Genomic DNA, 23,829 nt, shown 5'->3' on the forward strand with positions numbered 1-23,829 from the left:
ATTCTAAGTTATATACTGTCAAATTTATTTTAGTCTCTACTGTATGTAGAGGAAGAATCAAAGGAAAGAAAAAAATTAGTGTAAATAGCATCTCCTATCTTCCCCCTTTCATGTATTTAAGTGAAATAACAAAGTGTAGGGAGAGGACTGACAGGTTAGTGACAACTTTAAACGTCTTTCACTAGTGGTAGCTTTGAGAAGTATGTGAAACTCACCTTCTATCCTCAGCATATGTATAGCATTTGCTACAAAGCATGTATTAAATAAATATTTGTTGAACTGATTTCTTAATAGCCATGCTAAAGAAAATGGCAGAGCCACTCAAAATCATTCCTATGAAAGGAAACTAAAGCCCTATAACAACTCAGAGCCTTGCAGAAACATTAAAAGATGACACATTTTAGAAGAAAAGAAATGAAAGAAGTTTCCTAAGACTATTAAGTTGGGCCTGAAACTGTCATATCCTATCTTAAGAAAGTAATGGAATAGAGCAAATATAGCCAGGATGTGCTCTTTATCATAAAGTCTGGGAATGCAAGCCCCATAGAGAAAAGGTTGACAGCAAGAGTAGACAAGAGCAGAAAGGAAGGACTAAGAAGGAGTTTCCAAAGGATTTAACATGAAAAAGGTTTACAAAAGACAAGGTATGTTAATTGGAGATAGAGAAGCTCCAGTAAAATAAAAAGGAGACTGACTGAATATCTATAGAGAATATCATACAAGAAGTAAACCAAGAGTCTAGAGAGATTTAAGAAGGGAGGAAACACCATAAAAAGAATTCTGATACATTATATTTATATAGAAAGTTATTTTTTTAATGAAGCACTTCTACACATTTATCTTATTTAAACTTTACAACCATCCTATGAAACAGAATAATAATTATTTAGGTTCATGGATAGTGACATATATTGAGCAGTTTCTTTGTGCTAAGAAATGTTTCCTTTTTATACAAATTAAAAATCTATAATAATAAAATCATAATATGCTAAATAGATTGGACTGCTCAATAATCTCTGGATGTCCTTCTGGATGACTTTTGGACGAAGCTGTGGCTGTGAGTGCTGAGGCAAGCCATCTCGGCTGAGAGGGCTGAGCCCCTTGTATGAATTTCATGTACCAGGTCTCTAATCTTATATAATAAAAGCCTAATATGCCAATTGTCCCCTTGACCAGGAGTTTGATCAGGGGGCAGAGCCAGTGGCATTGGCAGGTGGCTGGGGGAAGGGAGGCACCCCAGCCAGCAGCTGCTAGAGACCCTATCCATGCACAAATTTTGTGCACTGGGACTCTATTACTTAGATAAGCAGATGCCTTTCTATTAACTGGTTGGTGTTTGATAAAGGTACTGGTCTAACTGAACAGTAGACTGAGATGGATTTTGTTGGATTTTCTAAGTTGGACCTCCTATATTAGATCATAATGAACAACAACAACAAAAAAAACATACTGTCTTTGTTTTCTTTTGTTTTCAGTGCATACATGTGAACTCTTGGAATTCATCCAGCAGACATGTACCTTGGGGAGCTAAGTGCCAGAAAACATGTTAGATTCAGGAGCTACAAATTAAAGCAGCTTTATTTTTCTCCCTCCAAAAGTTCAGAAACCAAAGAGTCAAAATATATAAAAAGGTTACAAAATGTGATAGGCACAAAACATAAAAATAGCTTCTGGGAGCCGAGACAGAGAAGAGAGAGAGAGAGAGAGAGAGAGAGAGAGAGAGAGAGAGAGAGAGAGAGCGAGAATGTGTGTGTGTGTGGTGTGTGTATGTGTGTGTGTGTGTGTGTGTGTGTGTGTGTGGCATGTGTGTACATTTGGAAACAGTTAACACTGATGAGTTGGGGTTCGTTCCTATTTATGTTTGACCTTCTGCTCCGCAGCTCACCCTGGCTCTCATTTATGCTATCAGACATCTAAGGTTCATGGTCAGAGCTTGCAGATTAGACCCATATCTAACATTTAATAGCTGGTGACTCTGGAACAAGTTGTTTCTAGGTTTATATAAGGGATGTAAGTATCCCTACCCTGTAGATTTCATGAATTAAAATAATAAAAGTCAAAATGAGATTTGGCTGTTACAGTCCGGTACAAAATATAAAGACCTATGACAGTGTCAGGAATTTCTCTGATTTGTAATCTATACCAGGTAAAGGGGTGGGAAAGCAAGCTCTTATTCTAGAAACCTTTGCTGATTAAATGGCAGACCCATGCATAAATAATGAGTGGAGGAGGCTCCCTGGAATGTGTCTAGACTTCTGGGAAATATCTGATCTATCATCCCAAAGGATCTCATTTGCAAATTGTACTGTCAGTGACTGTATGGGCACAAGTGGTGTTGTGTTACAGAAGCCTGGTTGGAAGATGGAAGATAAAAGTTAGAAAATTGAATGTTTAAGGGTGGTGTCAGGAAGGTCTTCCCAGGTATGAGTATTTAGACCTACACTTGATATGAATAGATCCTAAGAAGAAGAAAATCAGAGGGTCAGGATAATTTGAAAAAGAATTGAAATCTCTGAGCTATGACTTGAAGCTCATTGATTTGGCATAAAAATCATATTTGCTAAACACATCACAGCTTTTAAATCTACTTTCAAAAGTATTTTCTCTTTATCCTAAAAAAGGAAAAGACTAAATAAAACTCTAACACTGAACAGTTTGTGTTAGGCACTATTGCCCCCATTTTATAAATAAAGAAATAAAGTATATCCAGTGGTTAAGTGATTTGCTCAAGGCTTCACAATAAAACTAATCAATAAGAAAGGATTTCTGCCTGACCAGCGTGACTCAGTGGTTGAGCGTTGACTTATAAACCAGAAAATCACCGTTTGGTTCCAGGTCAGGGCACATGCCCAGGTTACAGGCTTGATCCCCAGTGTAGGATGTGTAGGCGGTAGTCAATTAATGATTCTCATCATTGATGTTTCTATCTCTTTCTCCCTCTCCTTTCCTCTCTGAAATCAATAATATACAGTATATATATAAAGAATTTATTACCTGAATTTCAGGTTTTTTTTCTTCGTGCCATAGAAAATACGCATATCTAAAAGGAAATGAAGTTAGCCAACTTGGTTAATAACTGATTTCACTGGAGAATAAAGTGAAACTGCCATTTAAAAGGAGAGTCAAGCTTGGACAAGCAGTGTTGCCATCACTGGGGTCTAGTTCTGACCTATTTATGACTCTTTTAATTGGGATTACTGTTCAGAATTAACTCAAGATTTTCAGTGAACTAAACAGGAAAAAAAAACACAGAGTGGAACTTTACCTATTCAATCTTCAGGCCAGTAGGGATCGCTTGGCCTTTCCATGGGCAAACTCACTTTCTTGAGCAGCTGTCTGCAAAGACTGGAGGCTTTGTCAGTTCTGCTCTGAGAATTTGCCTTAAAACAGAAGTTCCTCAGGCAACCCTGGGGAACCAGGCATCACTTAAAATCTTCTTATCAAAGATAGCTTTTGCCTAAAGCTCTAACTATCTTGTAAAAGACAAGGGAAAATGGTGGCAATTATCCAAGTGGTTCAAACAAGAGAAATGCATTTCTCTTTCATTGCCTAACTTTTCAGGCAAAAATCTCATAGAGCAGTGCTTCTCTATTTTTATTGTGCAGAAAATCACACAGGGATCTTGTGACAATGCAGATTCTAATCTAGTAGGTTTGGGGCGGGGGTAGAGATTCTGCATTTCTAACAAACTCCTGGGGGATGTCCCTGGTCTGTGGACCAAATGGGATAGCGAAGTTTTAGAACATCCAAATATCAATAGAACTTTCTCCAGTTATCCACTTTGCTATCTTTGGAGCAGAGGGTCTCAGAATTTAGGGAACATTAGAATCACTTGAGGAACCTGGAAAAAATACGAAACTTGGTTTGGTAGACCTGGACAGGGTACAGAAATGTGCTAACAAGCACCTCAGTTGTTCCCGGGAGCCATAAGGCATCTTGCTTTAGCAAAGAGGAAGCACAGAAGTAATCCAAGTAGCTAAGACTTACTGGTTCCAGTATATAGCCTTTGGAACCAGTACATCTTAGCTACTGAGACATTTCTTTAACTGTGGAACTTTATAAAATTCAATGAAAAAGATTCAACCTATATGTTCAGTAAAATAAGATAAAACTGATGGAACGTTTGTATGGATTTCTGCATTGCTGAGCAGAGAAAAGGAATTTCACATCTCTGATTGCACCCTTTGTAATTTTATTCTGAAGAATCTGAGATGTGACAAGTAGGAGCAACAATTGGGTGGTAGTAATGCATCCGAGACCCTGATAAAAGGCACTTACAAACAGCCTCTTGAGGACCAAACACCCACAGGCAAAATTGAGTCATATTTTTTGTTTTCAGAAACTGTTTCTGTGGAAACTTACAAGAAAAGTCTCTGGGTCTCTTCAGACATAGGTCACTTTGAGAGATGTGTGTTTTGGGGTAAAGACTTGACAATAAAGTAGCAATGTTACAGTGGATAAAGTTGACCCCCGGTACAAACAGTTCTGTTCCTCTGTGCTCTCATACTCACTTTGCTTCGATGACCTAGTGGGTAAGACAGCAATGGCATGGTCTCCTGAACAAGGGGACACAAGATGATGGAGAAAAACAAGGTGGTGTTGGGAGGACAATGAGTTAGGACCCAAAAGATTATTTGCAGTCCTGACTTCATCACTAAGTGGCTGTGGCATCATATACCATCACTTCACTGGGTCTTTGTGTCCTTGGTCACATACGAGAAGGGCATGAAACTAGATTAAAGTAAGATCATATTTAACTTGGGAATTCTGTGTTTTCATAATTGCAGCAATTAGTTTTTTCTCACTAGTGCTATGATGAGCTGAGGACAGCTGGGAGCGAACTCATAAACATTCAGTAAAGAATTCATCACATCGTGTGTCGATGACAGTTCTGTGTATAGACTTAATTTATCTACCTTTCAATTTCATTGTGGCAAAGTTTATATTCTGAAATGCCTTACACTTCAGGACTTCTATTTTCTTTCTTTTGAATGCAGTCATTGGCACAGACTACATCTCTAATTCCCTAAATCATTGAAGTCTCACATCTAAAATAAATTGATGAAACTTGGCTTTTTTTTTTTTTTTTTTTTTTTTTACTGTGAACTTTTAATTAATCCATGGCAGACTTAAAACAACAACAACACCATGTTATTTATCTGGAATATTTATGTAACTTTGTGGATTAAAAAACTATTATTAGCAGAATGATAATTACTAATATCTTCCACTTCTGGAGCATGAGAGTTAGACTTAGAGAATAGATTTGGACTCCTATGGCGATATATGTATAATCCCCAAGGCTTAAACTTCACCTCCTCTGGGAAGACTGCCTTGATTCCCTTAACTTACAACTAAGTATTCTTTTCTCTTTGATGCAGTATATCATTGTTCCTTCCTTCCTCCATTATCCTTGAGTGTATTTCCAGGTGTAAGTGAGCAATCTTGGGTAATATATGATCTAAATTCACACCAAACACTTAAATGATGGGGTAGATTAAACTATGTACTGAAACCTGAGAACTTGGTAGCTATCTCTTTGTTGGACTGAATACATTTCATAGGAAAATGAATGTGTTGGAAACATTTGAAATCCCCGGGGAAGCAGCTAAGCAAGTAAAAAGGAGGAATATTTTCTATACTGCGGTCCTGGGTGGCCTGCATGGATGCAGAAGGTCAATTTCAGCCTGGCCCTTACTCTGAGAACTTAAGGGAGTTTGTTAACTCCATGATTTCCAGTTTTCTCAACTATCAAATGGAGATAATCCCACACATCTCCTAAGGTGGATATGATCTACATTAATAAAAGAGTAAGATGCAAATTGACTGTATCTTCGCGATGCCCACCAGCCAATCAGGAATGAGTATGAAAATCAACCCAACTAAGATGGTGGGTTAATTTGCATATGCAAGCACTGCCCCAGGCTTCTGGGCCTCTGGGTAGAGTGGGAAAGGCAAAATGTGGCTCTGGCCAGAGCAAAGGCAGTGCTGGCAGCCAGGGGAAGAAAGGCCCTTTCTTGCACAAATCTTCATGCATCAAGCCTCTAGTATGCATATAAAATGCTACAGAGCTGTTTTGAGGTGCTCAGTCACTACATGCTCACAATAACAAAAAGGAGGTTGGGGGAAGCACCAGCTGAGAGCTCAGTGGGGTTCGATATTCTGGAGATGGAACAAGCCATGGAGATAAATTCTAAGGCCAAATGTGGATGAGAGTGAAGCCTGATTTTGGAATTAAGGGTCATAGAGCCTCTTCTAAACTGAGCTGTTTTAAATACTTTCTAACTACCACCTTTTTGGTGCCTCATGTGTCTTAAAGACATGAGGTTTAGAAACTGCTGCCTGATTATTATGCTTTGTGACACACATTCAACAAAGGAGAGGAAATTGAATAAAAGGGAATAAAAAAAATTTGTAGCATTTCTTCCCCCAAGCTCTAAACTACTTATTTTGATAGACATAATTATTCAAATTATAATTGGCTATTGGCAGGTAGAAAATTGGAAGCAAAGAGATAAATTATAAAAGAATGGTAACTCCGTGGATAATTTTTATTCTTTGGAGTAGTTTGTGCTACTTAGAGGCCTTCAGAGAAACAAATCGATAACTGTTATTTAGAGCTTCCCTGCAGCTTCCAGGGCTTTAGGAGCCCGTTCCTGATCAGTGATCCTGTAATTTCATCAATATGGCATCATTAGCACTCCACAGTTAGCAATTAACCTTTATCCAACAAGCTCAGTTATAGCCTCAAGAAAAAAACTGTCAGTCACAGGGAATATGCTCAGATTTCAGTGGTATAGCTAGTTCTACTGAAGACAGATGAAACAGCTGTTAAAGTTATAGTTAGAGCTGGAGCAAGTATTGATTTGCAAAAACCAATTTCCTGTTTTGAAGGCAATCCAAGGAACCAAGGGGATATCTGTATCAGTCATTTTTAATCTCAGTAAGAAGTGAAGTGCTCCTGATAGGGGCACCATAACATCCTGGTTTCTTGCAGAGCTCATTAACAGCGGCTCCATTTTAGGCTCCAAACTACGCATTAGTATTCCACTAGTAACACTGCTAAATTTGTAAGGTGCTTTCACACAATTACTTCAAATGATCCTCACAACAACATTGCTGGGAGGTGGTGATAATTATGTCCTTTATTCTGACTGGAAAGTAAAACTCACAGAGATTAAGCAACCTGTTCTTTCTCCCACAGTTATTAAGTAACTCTAAGCCCTAGTTATTTTAGCTCATTTTCATGAGTACTTTTGAACAAAAACACATTGCCCCAGATCTACCAGTAAATTTCTGGATAACCTTGAAAGTTGCCTCTTTGATCCTCCGTGTCCTCAACTCTGAAATCAGCTCTAATAATGGGGTTGGCTCAATGGATCTCAGTTTATTTCTAGATTTGAGATCTATGATTCTAGGCATCTCCAAATTAACTTTTTATCTCAGCAAGAGTAGGTTAGTTTTAATTATTGATGAAATTACATCATAATGTCCAAGTCATTTTCCTATGGTGTGTTTTGTGAGTGATGATGTTTTCAGTAATATGAGCACCCAAAAATACTCATTGCAAGGAGTATTTTGATAACTCCTTTTCTTTAAAATAGTATGCGTGATTTACAGATGTATTATATGTAATGGGAGATTTCAATAGTTAAGAGATGGATGGAATAGGGACTCATCCATGTTGTTTATATTAATGTGAATTGTCTGGATGTTAGAAAATTATGTTTCCTCATTAGTGAAGGAGAAGAAGATTCAAAAGACAAATCTACAAATAATTTATATATTAGATGAATGCAGTTCATGTAGAGGAAGAAATGCCTATTTTAATTTGTCATGGACTAAATTAAATATAGGAGGAAGAATAAGCTTTTGTTAAGAAGATTAACTTTTTGTTTAATATATAGGGACAGTTATTGGTCTCAAAGATTAAATTTAAATGTACTCCAGTAGGTAAATAGTTGACTTGTTTTAATTTAGATAAATATTTGCAAAGAGAATAAGCGAAAAAGCAACCTATAAAATAAATGAAAAATCCTGGAGTATTTTCCTTGGATTGTTTAGGTCTTGAAGAGAACCCCTGTTCTTATAAGGGAATTCCTTGTATCACATGATCTAATGCATCTAGGGGAAATAATGAACAACATAAATTGATGAACAGAAACAGACCTGGAGACAGAGAAGCAGCGATCAGACTGTCAAACCTCAGAGGGAAGGTAGGGGACGGGGGGAGGGCAAACGGGAGAAATCAACCAAAGAACTTGTGTGCATGCATATAAGCCTAACCAGTGGTCATGGGCAATAGAGGGTGGGCTTACATAGGTTTTGGATGGGAATGGAGGGATGAGGACAATTATGTGATACCATAATCAATAAAGAACTTAAAAAAAGAAAACCTTTATAGACCTTGTTTTTTTATATCACTAGAGATGAACTCCAAGGGGGAATTAAATTATTTCAATTGGGTGTTCTACTTATAGTCATAATGTCTGAAAGGGGTTTAAAGGAAACAGAAGAAGTCTGGTAAATGGTTATATATATATTACATTATTATATATATAATATAATATAATGAATATATATATATATTTCTACATTATATCACACATAATACACACACTCACTTAGCATGTGTAAGTATATGCAATTCTTTGTTTAATAAAAATTTCCTCATGAATTCAATATATACCACAGTTAAAAGTGGAACCACTGTGGTTGAATTGGGAGTAAGGAGCCTAGAACTCCTTGTTCCCTCATTCCCAGTGGGGGTCACTGAGATACCACCACAATTTAAAAACCAGTGATTTAGTTCATGTAGCTTCCTCTTCATACATGAGGAAATCGAGGCACTGACATGTTAAAATCTGAGTCCCTCATTCACTCACTTGAAAGTGGGATGCCACCCAAGTCCTGTGATAACATGATCACAAACTCTTTTTCTGTGAATATCTAGAATCTTGCTTTAGTCACAACTATGGTACCAATTTGGGTTTGTGACCTTGAACAAGTCAGTTGACTTTGAATTTCTGCTCTCGTGTCCTAAAACAGAAAAGATGATAGGAACTGTTAAAACAAACGAAGAAAGAGCAGATCTTCTTCAAGACACTTATTTATTTCTGCAAAAATGACTCTAACTGAATTCTTCCAGAAATCACCAAAGCTTTCAACTCCAGAAAATCAAATGGAGCAAAAACACTAAAAAGAACTTCAAAGAAAGCAAACCCTAAGAGAGACTCCCTATTCTCTGGGCATCTACATGGGAATATTCCTTAAATACAGAATGTTACATTTATAGTAGAATAATGTGTTTTATTATTACAGTTCCTTTTAAAAATTTCCATGGAAGCATCTCTAACAACAGAGAAATGATATTGCATTAGCCATCCTCCCTCTACCACCAATCTTGTATATATTTTGATCTGGCTGGTGGCAAACACAAAAATTAATTGGAGTCTTGAATTTTAGATGAAATATATAACCTTTAGCATTTTACTTTTATATTTTGCCTTAATTTTTGTATTTAAAATTGTGAATTAGTTTTAGTAGAAAATTATCTGTATCCATGTATCTATACTGCAGAACAATAGGAGGGGAAGAAGGAGAAATAAAGACATAGATAATCATAAAATATATTTTAATTACATGATTAAATATATATAGAGAGACCAGAGGATGGTACATTTTCTCAATGGTTCACCTTTCAGTCCATGCTAATTTCATATAAGAGAAGCACAGATGATTTCTCTTCTCTCTTCTCCTTTGATCCGATGAATTAGTGCCAGTGCACACTAATATATATATATAAACACAATACTTAAATAAATTTAAACAAAAAAAGAATCAAAGTATATAAATATAAAAAATTAATAAAATGCAAAGAAAGACAGCGACAGAGAAAAATACAGACAATTGGATTACAAGACTAACAGGAAACAATAAACAAATAGTGGTGCATATTCTTTTCTATTAATCATTCTCTTAAATGTAAATGTTAACCTCAAAGCAGTTCCAAACTCAAGTTGTAAGGCCAGCATTACCTCGATTCCAAAGCCAGACAAAGATACCACAAAAGAAAACTATAGGTCAATATCTCTGATGAATATAGATGCAAAATTCTCACAAAATATGAACACATCAAGTCCATCAACACATTAAAGGATCATACACCAGGACCACGTGGATTTACACCTAGAATGCAAGAATGAATCAACCTATGAATGTCAATTAACATGATATACCACCTTAACAGAATAAAGAATTAAAATCACATGATTTCTCAAAAAAATGTAGGAAAGTATTTGATAAAATTTAATGTTCTTTTATTATAAAAATGTTCAATAAACTAGGAATAGAAATTACCTCAATATAATAAAGACCATATGTAAAATTCCCACAGCAAACCTTACACTCCACAGTATAAAATAGAAAGCTTTTTTTTAAGATCAAGAAGAAGGCAAGGGTTTTCACTCACATCACTTCTATTCAATATAATTACTGAAAATCCTAGCTAAAGCAACTAATCAAGAAAAAAAACAAAACAAAACAAAATAAAAAAAGGTGCCCAAACTGGAAAGGAAAAACAATATTCCCATAATCTTATGTAGAGAAAACACTGAAGACTTCATTAAAAACTATAAGAATAAATGAATTCAGTAAAGTTAAGGATACAAAGTAAATACATTGTACACAGACAATTCATTTTTAATGTATCTATATATTGACAATGAATTATCTTAAAAGAAAATTAGGAAAACAGTATTATTTACTATAGAACCAAAAAAAAAGAATAAAATATGAAAGAATAAACAACCAAGACAGTGAAATAATTTTGTGCTGAAAACTATAAAATACTGAATAAAGAAATTAAGCAAGATACAAACAAACGAAAGACCTTATGTTCATGCACGGGAGCCTTAGCACTGTTGAGGCGTTCAACTTCCCAAAGTGATCTACAGATTCAAAACAATTTCAATCAAAATTCCAATAGCAGTTTTTAATTCTAAAATTTATTTGGAACAGAAAAGACCAGAATATAGACAAATAAGTCTTAAAACAGACAAATCTGGGATATCATACTTCCTGATTTAAAAATATATCACAAAAGTACAGTAATCAAAACAGTATGGCACTGGAATAAACACACACGCACACATATATAGGTCAATGGAACAGAATAGAGAACCCAGAAATCAATCCATGTATAATATATACAATCAGTTGATCTTCAGTAAGAACACAAAGGGGAAAAGAGAGGATCTTCAGCAAATGGTATTGAAAAACTGAATAGTCATATGCAGAAGAGTGAAATTGGATTCTTATTCCCTACATTAAAGTCAGCTATAGATTTAAACATAAAACCTGAAACTAAAACTACTAGAGTAAAACAAGAAAAAAGATTCATGACATTGTTTTGAAAGTAATTTCATGGATAGCATAGATATGATACCAAAAGCACAGGCAACAAAAACAATGTAAGTGGAACTACATCAAACTAAAAAGCTTCTGCAGTGCAAAGAAAACAATTTATGGAATGGGAGAAAATATTAGAAAACTATGTTTCTGATAAGAAGTTAATCTTGGAAATATAGGGTGTCCCAAAAATGTATACATGTACACACACTTTGAATAATTATAAAGGCAATGTTTATTAAAACACATTTCATTTTCCAAACAGCTATAATCTGTTAAAGTGTGCATATATTTTTTGTGCATATATTTTTTTATATAAAAGAACTTACACAAGTTAATATTATAAAAAACTAATCACTTAATTTTATAGCAACTTTATACATGTTTATTTTATATTTTGACACTGTTTCATATCCATTTTGTAAGCTGTGATTTTACCTGTTAATTTTTTGGAATTTCTTGATAAATAATCCATCAGTCTATTAGAACTTTACCTTGTCATTTTGTGTTGCCTCTGGCCTCAAGAAATTGATAAGTTAATAGTGATAATAGTGGAAATATTAGCCTTATTGCTAAATGTAATTAGAAAGAATTATAATGTTTCACCATTATATGTGAAGATTATAATAGTGTTGTTGTATATGATCTTTATCAAGCTATAGAGGCATCCTTTTACTACCTACTTCTATTATTATCAAGAATGGGAATTGAGGTTTTTAAAATAATTTTTAATTTTTTAATTACAGTTGACATACAATATTAGTTTCAGGTATACACTCCAGTGATTAGACATGAAAGAACTAAACGATCATCCTAATAAAATTTATACCATGCATAGTTATTAGAATATTATTGACTATATTCCTTATGCTGTGCTTTACATCCACATCACTATTCTGTAACAACTACTTTGTACCTCTTAATCCCTTCACCTTTTCACCCATCCTCCCAAACCCTCTTTCATCTGGCAAACCATCACAATGTTCTCTGTATATATAAGTCTGTTACAGTTCTGCTTGTTCATTTCTTTCATTTTTTAGATTCAATTATTGATAAGTATATATTCATTGCCATTTTATTGTTCATATTTTTTTTCTTTTTAAAGAAAAACCTTTAACATTTCATGAATACTGGTTTGGTGGCTATGAACTCCTTTACCTTATTCTTGTCTGGGAAGTTCTTCATTTGACCTTCAATTCTAAATGACAGCTTTGCTGGATAGAGTAATCTTGGTTGTAGTTTCTTGCTTTTCAACACTTCAACTATTTCTTGCCACTCACACTGGCCTGCAAAGAATCTGTTGAGAAATTAGCTCACAGTATTGTGGGAGCACTGTTGTAAGTAACTAACTGCTTTTCTCTTGCTGCTTTTAGGATTCTCTCTTTGTCTTAACCTTTTGCATTTTAATTATGATGTGTATGGGTGGTCCTCTTTGTATTAATCTTATTTGGTACTCTCTGTGCTTCTTGGACTTGTATGTCTATTTTCTTCACCAGGTTAGGAAAGTTTTCTGTCATTATTTTTTCAATGAGGTTTCAATTTCTTGCTCTTTCTCTTTTCTTTCCATGGTTTAAATATTGCTACACTTGAAGTTGTCTCAGACGCTCCTTATACTATCTTCATTTTTAAGATTCTTTTTGCTTTTTGCTGTTCTGATTGGTATTTTTTTGCTTCCTCATATATTCTAAACCATTAATTTGATTCTCAGCTTCATTTACCGCACTGTTTCTGTAAATTATTTTTCATTTTAGCTAGTGTATCCTTCATTTCTGACTGGTTCTTTTTATGGTTTCTATGTTCTTTGTCATGCTGTTGAAGTTCTCACTAAATTCGTTGAGCCTTTGTATAACCATTGTTTTTGATCTCTGTATCTCATAATTTGATTGCCTCTATTTCATTTAGCTATTTTTCTGGAGATTTCTCCTGTTCTTTCATTTGGTACCTGTTTCTTTGTCTCCACAATTTGGCTGATTCCCATGTTTGTTTCTGTGTGTTAGGTGGAGCTGCCACATATCCCAAACTTTACGGTAGAGTGGCCTTGTAGAGTAGGTGTCTTGTAGGGCCCAGTGGCATAGCCTCCCCAGTCACCTGAGCTGGGTGCTCCATCTGTACCCCTGTAAGGGCTGTGTGAACTGTCCTGTTGTAGTGGAGCTTTTATTACTGTTGGTGCCACTGGGAGGGATTTATTGCCATGCCACTTGGCTGCAAGGACCAGTTGCTATTACAGCAGAGTTGAGCTTTATAAAATGCTTTTAAAGCATCTATTGAAATCATATATTTTTCTTTTGTTATCTGCTAAATTACTGTGTCACATTAATAGATAAGCATATATTTCCTCTGAATTTCTGAGAAAAGGTGTTCTTTCTCATGAAACATCCTTCTTAATATGTTGCTAGCTTATTAAAATAATTTTTGAGATTTTAAAAACCTATGGTTGATTTGAGCTTTTTTTCTTGGTATTCTGACCCCAACCATGTCACTTATTTTTTAATTAATTATAATTTCCTCAAGTGCAATATGGGTGTATTCTACCCAATTCACACAGAAGATGTTAGGATTAGATGAGATTGTAAAATTCTTCTATAGTAAAGTTACAATATATACATACCATTTATTACTTTCTGTATTCAAGAGAAGTGAAAGGATAGTCTTGTATCTCCCAGCTATCATGAGTAATCTAGTATACTGTTAATAAGGATAAATGGACTACATTGCATTGCTATTTTTTGTAATTCTTCCCCCCGCCCCCCTCACGTCCCACAGTGGTATTGGCTGCATCCATTGAACAGATGTGGAGATCAAGTCACATAAGATGGTATTAAGTTAATTTTTCCTAAGACTTCCCCAATATTAGAAATTCTCCCATGGCTTTGTCTGAGAATTCGGTGATATTGACCAATGATTCTTGGTTAGTAGCCCAGGCTACTTCAAGAATGACTGTATTTTGATGGGTAGAAAGAAAATGGCCCATGGGACAATATTTTGAAGATTGTCCACTAGATGGCATTATGAGTCTATCAGAATTATTTGAACTAGGTATTTATTTACCAGCTAGCTACTAATTAAAGAAAGATATTAGTAAATGGAAATTACTGATAGTAATACTTTCTCTGAGAAATTTGTTTATCCCTTTTGTTTGAATATAAACTAAAGGTAACAGTAACAAAACTATCTAGCTCACTTAAGAGCAATCTCCTCTGAGAAAAACAATTAAGCTATAGCATGGACAAGATATACTCTCAGAACAACAAAAAGTCAGTGAGAAATTTTATCAAAAAGACTACACATATTTTTGTTCTCAATTGAGTTGCTTTAGCTCTTTGTGAGATAAGTGGATTCCAAAAGAGCTCAGATAAGTATATCAATGACAGGATTGAACATGGCTTGGAAAGGAAGCTGGGTAGGGTGACAATGCGGAAACAATTTTAGGTTTAACTCAGAGAGGGCAACTTATTCTGTCATCTCTTTGGGGTTGCTTTTGGGAACAGAACACTTAGATGGATGGAATTTAGATAATAATAAAAATAAATATTATCATGATTACTAATTCTTAGGTAAATTCTTATTATTTCTTTTGAAAAAAAGTAATCTAGAGCCAGGACTTTTTTATGTGGACATCCTGAATAAATACTGTTTTTCTTTCTTATTCTACTCTTTTCCCTTTAATTACATTTATTCCCTCCACACATCCCTGCCTCCTCCAGTACATATTTACTCACTCTTATAATAAATGTAAGAATGAAACACTTTTATTTCTCTTTAAACTCTTGAAAAAGAGAGAACAGTCCCAAATTGGTAGCTCAACTGTTAAGAGTAAAATAGTATGGTATATGGGTATAATTTGGAATCATAGGTGGAAATATTGTCTCCAGTAATCATACTTATGCCATGAGCTCTAAACACAGTTCATGTCTGGCCCTCAGTCATGTTTTCAATGTTCTTATTTTCACATGTTTGAAGCTATTTCCTAATAGGTATCAAAGGAACCTCTTTATAACTATGGGATAATAATCTTTTCATCAGCAGTTATTTTCATCATTTTTTAGATGGATATGCCTATAAAGAAGAGACCAATTTCCAATGGCCAGGTAATCTTGGGGAAAAAAAGAAGAAATACCCCAAAGATGTAGTGTGCAACAATCCCATTATCCAGAGTAAAAAAAAAAGAAAGTTAGCTTTAAATTTTATTTCACAGTTTGGGGGAATTCTATCTTTTTTAGTTAATCAGTAAATGGTAAACATTTAAGACATGCCACTATTCTGAAATCAATAAAAGTTGAAATAGAACATTTTTGGTCAGGTTGCCTAGTTTCCAGGTGTTGTGCTGACTAAGGGGCCATAGTAATGCAGGGAGGTAGGAGAAAGGATTCATGAACTCACACATGTCATGTGAGCAACAATAGCTTCATTCTAGAACTGGAGAGCTCTCTAGATCCCCATGTAAGAATCTAACCAATGGGAGAGAGAGAAGATTGAACTGCCCCCTTTTAATTCAGTGGGAGAAAATGTTTGGAATGTCATTTGTGTAACTGTGCCCTCAATTCAACAACATGCCCAGGCAGGTTAGACGAATCCACCGTCCTGTAGGTAGAAATCTTAGGGTGTAATTTTAACATTTCAATTACAGAAATACTTAACATGGAATAATATTTTCATCTACACAGGTGAAACTATAAGGTAATGTGATTAATTTAAAAAGTCAATAATCATAGCAGAATGTATTCAATCAAATAAATATTGACTCTTCTCAGAAGGAATAAATCTTATTATTTGAGAATAGTTTTGATTTTTGGAAACAGCCAACATGTAGGTAGCTGGAGCCAGTGCAGAGAACAACCTTAATTAGAAAAGTTGAAGTTGCAGTGCTGAATCTTGTTTTTCAATAGGGGTTTCTTTTGGGGTTTCACAGACTTTCCCTGCCCATGCTTGAAATAGAGACTGGTTATCTGAGATAGGATATGTGCTTCTCTCCCAAACTGGACATTTCATGAAAAAGAATGCCAAGACTCAGTATATCATAATAGATTGAAAATGCCTATATCTAAAGAACTGTGATTTTTGTCACATTTCATTATAAGAAATTCGAAAGACTATCCGAATTTATGTTGAGATTTCATGTTTTTTTGTTTTTGTTTTTTGTTTTGTTTATTGTTGTTGTTTTAAATTCAGTCAAATGCTCTAAGAATATGTTTTGGGATTTTTTTTTTATTAAAGTAAAAAATTGCCTTATTGTTTTCATTTGAGATAATTGGATTTGGTTTATAGGAAACATGAACAAAGGACTTAAATGCAACCTAAGCTAGATTAAGGTCTACAGAGAATTGACTTAATTCAGTCTATCTTCTCTAGTGACTGGATCACATGATTTGGACTAACACTGCAAAATGAGGGGATTAGGTTAGGTAAAAAAATTTCTAGGCAGAACTCTGAGCCTCTATCACATTTCTAACACACATATGAACTGGGTGTTGGAAATGTGATAGAAAGCAGGCCATGTGGAGAGCTTCAAATTCAAGGCTTCCCTTATTCAGAAGGAGCAATGACTTCTCCATTGGCGAGTCACCATGGTCACTGCTTATTAATTTCAAGCAATGTTTGTTATTTACAGAGGCTTGGAACTTGGCCAATCAAAATATTAGTAAGGGATAGCTGAGGAGAAATAAAGGGAAACCTTTCTTGTCAATACATGCAAATTTCTAAAAGTTGTAGTGTAGCTTTGAGCTATATATTACATATACAAGCTATATGTAATAAGCTATATACATATATATCTGACATATTTATGTACAACAGATATATATATATATATATATATATATAATATTTGTAAATTTTCTTTTAAAAACTATTTCTGTAGACTTGAACAAGTGTGTAGACTTGCTCCACAATTATGCCTTTCTCTTCTTATTCAAAATACTCTTCAATGTAAGAAAGTGACTCAAATGTCATTATCTTCCTCATCAAAGGAAATTAGGTCATTCATATTACAAGCCTCTTTATCTCACTAAGTCAAACAAAATTAGTTTCTATTCTATCCCAAAACAAAGAGCCTTCAGGAGCAGGAACGAAGAGGCAACTGCAAAGAGGTATTCTCAAAGATTTCTGAAACGTGGGATGCCATTCCACTTTTGCCTTAGAGCAGCTGTGTGCCTTTGGGCAAATCACAGGACCTCTTTAGGCTGCTTCTTGGTCTGCAGAACATGGAGTTTAACAAGAGAGTTTCTAAGGCAGTGGGTTTCCACCGGTCTGCACATTAGAATCAGTTAGATGCTTTGAAGAGATGAGTTCCTTGAATTACAGAATGCTATTTTATCCCCAGAGCCTACCACAGGACATAATGCATAGTAAGGCTGCCAGCTTTAACAAATAAAAACAGGACACAGTTACATTTGGATTTCAGATAAATGATGAATACATGTTTAGTATGAATATGTCCCAAATATTTATCTGACAACCATGTACATAAAAGGAAGTCAAAGTTTGTTTGTGGGATGAATGTATATCATTAAGCCCCTATTGCTGAGAACTTTATACAAAGAATGTGAAGAGGTAGAGGGCATGTGTTTCAAGAGTTTTTCAGTCATACCACATGGAAAGTTTGTTTCTTTTTTTTTTTTTTAAAGTATTATTAGCCTTGATTGGAGTACTTTTTCAGCCTCTGATAAGAACTACTATATCAAATGGAATGCTTTTGGCTGTAAGTAAAGTACACCTCAATTAAAATAGCTCAAATGGTAAGTGTGTGGTTTACTTAACCAGAGGTCTGGAGTAAAGATGAAGTCCTCAAGGACTCAGGTGTTTTCATTATCTTTCCTCAGGGACATCCTCAGTGTGCTAGCTTTCACCTTCAGGTTTGTCTCTGTGGTTGTCAAATGGCTGGGGCATCTCCATGTATATACACATGTAGTGTATATAAATACACTCAGAGCAGTTTTGGATTGTACATGTCTCCTTAACTGGAGGGAACTTTTTTTTTTTTTTTAAATTTCTACCACCAGAATACTTTCTTTTCAAAATCATTGGCTGGAATTGGGTGACATGCCCATACATTACCCCCAAAAGACACTGGGATGCAAATATATTTTCACTCTTCCTGATGAGAGGCAGGTTCTATAAGCATTAAAGAAAGTTGTTAGAAGTCAATATTGTGGAGGCAGCTGAGTGTCATTCCTAATCATCACATCTAGGATAATTCATTTCTTTTAAATTGCATCAGAACATGGGTGGCAGACCAGTTTTAAGGAAGGGGAAAACTTCACAACTTTAGGAGATAGTTTCTCTGAAGGCCTTTATGTATGGAACCCTGACCAAAACAAAGAATCATCTGTGTTGGTCTCAACATAGCCCTTTAAATATAACCCTTTAAACAGCAATAGAGCTTTAAAAGTACACAATTGCATCCTTTTTTACCCAGGAGGAAAAAAAAGAAATTTGAAGAATCATTTTTATTTTTTCCATCATTCATCTTAGTTTTTCATGCCAGCCATTTGGCACAAAATCGTATTGAATACAAGTACAGAAATCTCAGAAGAGTTGGCAGAATCCTTTATTTCAGAGGGGGATTTTTTTTTTCTATTGGAATCCATCCAGATGTACTTTCATTCTTAAGTACACTATTAGGAGGAAGGTAATATAGATAATAATTTTCTTTTGATGCCCACGACTGCTCAAGATTCTTAAAGTGCTCTGCACAGTTGTTTTAACCTCTGGTCATCATTTTGAGCAGGTGAAGCAGAGCAACATGCTTTGGTGTGAAGAATACCTAACTAGCCACAAAACCCACAAAAGAGCTTTGGCCCTGATTTTTCATACAATGTTACATGCTTTTGCTTGCCATGTAAATGGGATGTGTAACGGGGTGAATTCTTTCACAGTGCTCAAACAGCACAAATATTAAAGTATATTTCCCAAAGCTTATATAAAATTTCAAGTGTTATACAAAATGTGTTTAAAATGCTACATATGGAGAAAAGAAAGAAAACTAGCATTTAATGAATAGCTTTTCTGTTTCAGAAATGATGTTAAATGTCTGACATCTTTGATTTATGTAATCTTGAAAACAACTTTTTGAGTTGTTTTATAGGCTATTGATTTATTCAAGGTTATATAATCTAATGAATATCAGAGACAGAATGGGAATTATTGCCAAAGACTACTCCTGCAAAGGAAGATATGTGGAATTTTTAAGAATACATGCTTGATAAGGTAGTTTTTTCCTAGTTTGTATCTTTGCCTGTTTATTAAAATAGAATTTCTGTTTAGGGTTGAATTTCAGAGCGGACTTTAATCCCCCAAATCATACTCATGATCATTAGCAGGATATCCAATCAGAGATATTTTCTTGAGAAAGATTTGCACATTTTCTCCTGCCCACTGACAAGGTTAGGCGCATTCTCTGGAATTCACTCCATTACACATTCCAAGCATAGCAAATCAATCATTAATTATTCTCCGGAAGAGCGTTCAAAGTTCTCTTCCTTCTTCGGGTGATATGATAGAATGGCGAAAAACAAAGAAATCTTGAGTACTTCGTAGTTATGGCAGTATTTGATCCAACATCCCAAATTTTTAAAGATATTCTAATTCTAAACTGCTTCATCACTTCCCAAGAGTAAACAAGGGGAAGATTCTAGATTTTTCTTTAGAGGAAACAAGTAGCTATTGAAGTTTCCTGGCCTAAAATTAATAAATTTGATTTGTAACACAAAATGATATAGTCTTAGAATCTTGAGCTGTGTGCTAATTACTCAAAAATAGCTCTGAGGTATGATAAGAGTTTGTAGTAATTATTTGAGAAAAGGGTTGGAGTTTTGAGGAGGACTGCTTGAGAACACTCTAAATAAAATTAAACAATGAACTTCAGTTACCTCTGGAAAAAGGAGAAATAAATAATTTAAAAGTGAAAGTTTAGTATAGCATCAAAAATACTGCTCAGAGATTCTCTTCCTAGGGTGTGTGGGTTTTCCACTTTCTGTTTCACAGTAACATGGAAATAATGTGTATTTAATTTGTTGCTTTATGGTAGAAATCTTTTTTATTTAACAACCATTTGTTCAATAATAATTGATTCATCAACCCTTTGCTGAATATCATCAGAGATTGATATAGGGGCAGAAATAGAATTCTAAGTTGTGAATTTGTATGCATCTGCTTTCTATGTTTTCTTAACCAAAATATATCAGTCTGGCAACCAACTCTCCTAGGTTAAGATTTTGATTTGTTTATCTCTCCCCATTATGTATTTCTCTGATTCTCCCTATTCATTTGACATAGTATCTAATCTATAATAATAAAAGCATAATATGCTAATTAGAGCAGGCATCCTTCCAGACAACCTTCTGGATGAAGCTGGGGCTGTGAAGGAAGCCCAGGTCCTGGGTGCTAGAGGGAAGCCAGTGCTGGCAGCCAGGGAAGGAAGACCTATTCTTGTACGAATTCTGTGCATCAGGCCTCCAGTACCCATAAAATGCACTATCTATATATAAGACTAGTGTCCCAGTGCATGGATTTATGCACATTGAAAGGAAATTAATTAGAAGAAATATTTTAATATTCCTATTTGCTCTTTCTCTATAACAGAAGTGTCAACCAAATTCACTATCAACAATGACATATCAAAACACATGCGTGCCGAAACCGGTTTGGTTCAGTGGATAGAGAGTTGGCCTGTGGACTGAAAGGTCCCGGGTTTGATTCTGGTCAAGGGCATGTACCTCGGTTGCAGGCACATCCCCAGTGGGAGGTGTGCAGGAGGCAGCTGGTCGATGTTTCTCTCTCATCGACGTTTCTAACTCTCTATCCCTCTCAATTCCTCTCTGTGTAAAATCAATAAAAACAACAACAACAACACATGCGTGCAATTGGCACCAGCAAGAGCTTAATATGTATCACACATGTGCAAATAAATAGCCTTTTATATATAGAATAAACTTGCTTAATTAGACCTGTTATCTGATTTATTAGCTAATTTTTTTCCAGCCCAGTGAAGCACCCCAACTTCTCTTTCAGGTAATTGCCAGCAACATAGCAGTAAATATCAACACAAAGCAGATTATTATTGTAGATCACTCAAGGAGAACAAAAGGTAAAATATTTAACCATAGCAGTGTTTGACTATATTCTGCATAGTGAGAAACTCTGAAGTCATTTTCAAGTTCCACCATTTCTTACTTCTTTTCAGTTGGGTCAAGTGTCTAAATTTTCTAAATCTCTGTTTTCCGGCTAATGAAAAGAAAATAGGATTCTACCGAGTCTCGTATCCTCTTACTCCAGAACTTCTGTGAGGATCAAATGATATGAGGCATATGAAAATGCTTCATAAACATTTGAATAAAGTGTAAAATGTTAGCACCTGACTATACAGCAAATCGTGTTCCTTGGTTGAAGAAACTCCAAGAAGGCTAGTCATTAGGGAGAGGAAGCCAGGGGTTGCTATGTGATGTTATTACCCAGGGCCCACAGTGACCATTTCTAGGCTGGGCTGGGGTCCACATTTTGTGCCATGGAGTCTTGGCACCATTGTCTGTGATATGATAGGGTGTTGCTCCAAGGTGGTGGAGGAGCCTTTGTCCTATTTGGGGGAAGCCAAACGTTGGTTTATCAGCACCAGGTCCATGATTTCGTTTATATTTAAGTGGCCAGTGTGCATCATGGCAACTCCTGTGTTGAGTGTCTGCCCCCCTGGTGATCAGTGCACATCATAGCTACCAGTCAGATGGACATTTAGCCTTTTTTATATGTAGATAGATAGTGCAAACTTTCATCTTATATATAGAAGAGCCAATTACCAAAATTCAGGAAAAATTATGGGAACAAATGACAAGGCATTCATTCTTTAGTGTGACTCAGGAATGCAGGTCATCCTTATACTTTCCCGTCCACTTATTATATAAACTGAACACTGAGGCCCAAAGTTCTTGAAAATTCTGCTTACTTGGAAAAAAAAAGCAGTGTCTACATTTTTGTACATTTAATAATGTGCAAAGAACCTGTGAGAAATTTGTTTGTGAATAGAACTAATAACAGGGAGTATTAAAAATTGTGATGTTGGTCCTTTAAAATTATTTAGGTCAAAGATCTCAGACTAGGATATAGATTTTAACTTTGCTACCCTAACGAGATGGCTTCAGATTACAGTATTTAAAATTTTAGGTCACTCTCAGAACTCTAATTTATCATTAACTTTTACTTAGAGAAATGCCTTTTGGAATTTAACCTGAGTCAAAGAAACACTTCCGATGATAATTTCACAGCTGGGGAAAGTGATCTTTGCCACTCCCAGTGTTTCCATCTTGACCTTTCTCATGTCTATTACTGATTTGCTTCTAAACTCAGAAGGAGTCAGAGCATGAAAAATTCTTACTATGAAACCCCATTATTGCCTAGAATTGCAGACCAGGCAGGTCTGCCCATACTTGCCATCAGTGTCAGACTAACTTGTACAAGAGAAATCCTGGGAACGGAGGTCATTAAAGTGTGTAAAAACTAGGCTCATTCCCTGGTATAGTAAGGGGTACCTTGCCTTATGCAACGGAAAGGAGAGGTTTCCTAATGGCTCATGAAACCAGGGAGAAAGCTGATCCTAAAAATACTAAACATAGGCATCAAAACTGAACACCATGTTGCCCCAATATTAAAAAAAAAAAACTGATAAAAATTCTGTTTTAATCCTAGTGTTGGTCTCTTGAAGACATACAGTGTCTCAAATAAGATGAGACACACAGGCTTCATCCCTGAATCTTTTAAAATGAACTTTAGCCAAACAGCTGGTTAAATAGGTTTCCTTGACATCTTTTATAGAATCCCTTATATCTGCTCAACAAAAACATACTAAGGGACCCTTTGTAAGGGGACCTTGAAAGGCCATTTAACCTACTATGTCAATCGCTGTGTCACAGCCCATGAATTTATTCAAATATCTCATTGTCTTTTTCTTTAAAAATTTAATTTATTTTTTTTCAGCACCATTTATCTCCTCCATGCCCTGTTCCACTCCCACCCAACCCCCTCAATTACCTCTGCTCTGATGGTGGGGGAAAAAAGAGAGAGAGATCTCATTGTCTTTTCAAAGATTTCCCCTTGATCTGTCATTTCTCCACTCATCTAACCTCATCAACTAATTTCTTCAAAAGGTGTAATGATCATTCTCCTTGCTCCTACAATGTTATGTAAATATATAACACTCATAAGATGAAAAGCATACTTCTGGACTTAATATTATAATAAAGACCTTTCACTTGTTATAAAATGTAGTCTCTAATTTAAAATAACACACCTAATATCTTTTAAGGATTCTAGAAAAAAAGCATTGCCATTTTCATTCATTTTCTCTGAACAGTGTTTGAGCTTTACATCTTGCATCTGTTTTTTCTATGTTTTCATAACCAAAGTATATCCTACTCAGTTTGGGAACCAACTATC

Source organism: Pipistrellus kuhlii, unplaced genomic scaffold (assembly GCF_014108245.1).
Source record: "Pipistrellus kuhlii isolate mPipKuh1 unplaced genomic scaffold, mPipKuh1.p scaffold_m20_p_3, whole genome shotgun sequence".
In the NCBI taxonomy this organism is placed as follows: Eukaryota; Metazoa; Chordata; class Mammalia; order Chiroptera; family Vespertilionidae; genus Pipistrellus; species Pipistrellus kuhlii.